Source organism: Berghia stephanieae, chromosome 12 (assembly GCF_034508935.2).
Source record: "Berghia stephanieae isolate SIO BIC M18660-M18661 chromosome 12, UCSD_Bste_1.3, whole genome shotgun sequence".
NCBI lineage: Eukaryota > Metazoa > Mollusca > Gastropoda > Nudibranchia > Aeolidiidae > Berghia > Berghia stephanieae.
The window spans coordinates 3305206-3308852 of record NC_088371.1 but is presented as its reverse complement, the minus strand read 5'-3'; positions in this window follow the sequence as shown (position 1 = coordinate 3308852).

Here is a 3647-nt window from a genome sequence, read left to right as displayed (position 1 = left end):
ATAAATTGAGTTTTTATATAGGGCAAAATCCACAAAAAGTGCCAAAGCCTTTAAAAAGGGGCCCGGACCAACAGAAAACACGTAACATTAAAATGAAAATAACCCTGTTGGGGCAAAATTAAATTTTTTTTTTCCCCTTTTAAGGGCCCCAGGAACTCTTTTTAAAACTTGAGAAAAGGTGAGAAAAATGTAAATAAAGACCCTTTTTCCCAAAGGACCCCCCCCTTGCGCCAAACGGGGCTCAAACCCAGGACCTTCCGAATGAAACAGTGAGACATGTCGATTTTTATGTATAATATTATATAGTATTTAATTTATGTGCAAAATATGTTTAAAGGGCTTACTGATTTTAAATCAGATTTTATTAAGAGGATATTATATGTATTATTATTGTTTTTCAAATTATTACTTTTATATTTTCTTCTCATTGTTAATTGTTGTTGTTATATATAAACGATGTGTGTATTTTTACCGACAATAAATAATGCATTCAGAGTGTCATTAAATGTAAAGAGCATAACAACAAGAGATGAAGTGAGTAGGAAAGTGCCAGAAGACAATAGATATTAAAAATTATTGTCTTCTGGCACTTTCCTACTCACTTCATCTCTTGTTGTTATCAACATAAGTGCCTGCTCCACTCACTTTTCTGAATAAAAAGCATAAATGTCCTACTTCTCAACATTTTAACGCTAGATTGACCTAAAAGCATCTGTGTAATCCGGGCATAATACCACGTCGAGACGGTGGGTGACATATAAAGTAGAGCATTTATATAGGGCAAAATCCACTAAACGTGCTCACAGCGCTTTACAAAGGGTCCCAGGACCAACAGCAACACGTAACATATAGAATGAGACATGACGCCTGTTAGGCGATATTAAATTTTTTTCCGACGGAGACAACGCTGTTAACGGCCAGGTACTCATTTTACACTTGAGTACGGTGAGAGAATGTGAATAAAGAGCATTTTCCAAGGACTCAACTATGCGCCGAGCAAGCTAGGCTCAAACCCAGGACCTTCCGATCCGAAAGCGAGTGTCATACTACAAGACCACATAATATATATGAAAGTAATAACTAAATTAAAATATATTCCATATTTTCCAACTGATCAGAAGAATAATATGTCCAAGTTTGGTCTCTGTCGAAGTGGGAGGGGCTGTCTATAGGGAAACCAATATTGTACGTCATTGTTGAAGCGTTGTAACAAGAATCGTACCGGAAGTACACGTCAATCTATTTCTTTTTTCGTTGTGCACAAAAGAGTAAACAGACATGGCATGCTGGGACAGAAACCGTTTCAAATCGTCGTTTTGAAAAGGGCAGGGTCGATACTGAATATTGGCATCGGGGTTATAAATCCGATTTTTAATTGGAGAGTTAATTAGAGGACTTGTATTTATCACAATATTCGATATTCTTGTTTGGGTTGCTTTCTGTAGAGGATGTAGACAACAATATAATCGACAAACAAAGGCGGAAATGAAATTTTCATATTTTGACAGATGAAATGTGAAATTTAACCAGTAGTCTTTTGACGATATGCATATCGGTATTTTACTGAAAATGTAATAATATTATACATATCAATATATCGATAAAAATCGATTTGATGAAAAACGTATTGATATATTAAAGTTTGATGTCGGTTTATTTGTAGATTGATTTCTGTCTGTCAACATATCAACGTTTTACGTCCAACCGAGAGTATCGATAGCTCAGTAGCTCAGTTGTTAGAACACGCACCCGTTTCTCAAATGGGCCGCGATTGATCCCGGGTGAAGATGAGATAGGGTTTTTTTCTTCTGACCATCCAGCAGGGAGTGAGTGGGTAGCTGGGTCCGTTATATCTGGCGGGAAGTACTTTGCGATAGGCTAGAGTCTTATCAAAATGGTAACAAGCAATTCCTCTTGTACGAAACCACTCTTCATCCAAGGGACAGGATACATATCTTTTGTAATTATTGATCTTCTGGTTTCAAAGTGATGGCATCTAATTTTCTAGTTTAAATATATGCTTGTCGTCAATAAATATCATCCATATTCGCTCTATTACGTACAATAAATCCTAAGAAACTGCCTATAGATAGTATGCGCTTAGCTAAGAAGCTCATAACATTGCCATCCGGAAGCATAACGAACCAACACACAAAACTCTGTGTAACCATGAACTTTTATATTGTAGTTGATACAGTTTAGTGAGAATCACTCACAAACGAGGATGGCAAAATACAAAAACAAAGGCTTGAGTTACGTCATCTTCGTTCTATCTATACATCCTGTTACTGAAAAAAGTACGCCAACTTAATGTAACCTATTCTTTATTAGTACTCCAAAAGGAATGGTTACATACACACTCCCAAGGATTTAGGAACCACAAAAGTAGAGGGTTTGACGTCACGCCTTTTCTTCCCGATTTTTAAAGAGTAAGAAAAAAAAGTAGATCTAATTTTAAGCGAGCTTTTTTTTTTAGCTTTTATATATTTAGATAGTATGCAGATGACGTCACTCAGGCCTTTGTTATTGTTTTTGCCATCCGCGTTTGTGAGTTGTTCTCACTAAACTGTATTAACCAGACTATAAAAGTTCATAGTTACACAGAGTTTGTGTGTTGGTCCGTTATACTTCCGGATGGCAATGTTGTGAACTCCTTGGCCAAGCGCATTCTATCTATAGATAGTATGCGCTTGGCTAAGAAGCTCATAACATTGCCATCCGGAAGTATAGCGGACCAACACACAAAACTATGTGTAACCATGAACTTTTATAATCGGGGTAATACAGTTTAGTGAGAATCACTCACAAACGCGGATGGCAAAATACAACAACAATGGCTTGAGTGACGTCATCTTCGTTCTATCTTTATATATATAGATATTATTAGCTAAGAAACTCACAAAATTGCCATCCGGAAGTATAACGGACCAACACACAAAACTATGTACAAACATGAACGTTTATAGTCTGGTCAATACAGTTCAGTGAGGATTTCTCATAAACGTGGATTGCAAAAAAAAAAAATACCAAAAAACAAACAAAACAAAACAAACAAAAACAAAACAACAAAGACCGAGTGACCATGACGTCATTCTATCTTCAGCAAAATATCCACTAAACGTGCTCAAGACGCTTTACAAAGGGTTTCTGACCAACAGCAACACTTAACATGTAGAAGGACACTTGACGCCTGTAAGACGATAATATATTTTTTCGACACACAACGCTTTTAATGTTTTGGGATACTCATTTTACACCTGAGTTCGGTGAGAGAATGTGAATAAAAAGCATTTTCAATGACTCAACTACGCGCCGAGCAAGGCTCGAACCCATAACTTTCCAATCCGAATGTGATTGTCATACCACTAGACCACATAGCCGCACATTCCGTAAATGCGATTCACCGAATCAGACTGGTATCAAGTCGGAATGAACTGGCTTCTATCTTAGATTTGAACCTTCCATCATCATCATCATCATCATAAAACATAACCATCATCATCATCATCATCATCATCATCATCATCATCATCATCATCATCATCATCATCATCATTATCATCATCATCATGAAACATCACCATCATCATCATCATCATCATCATCATCATCATCATCAACATCATCATCATCAACAACAACAACAC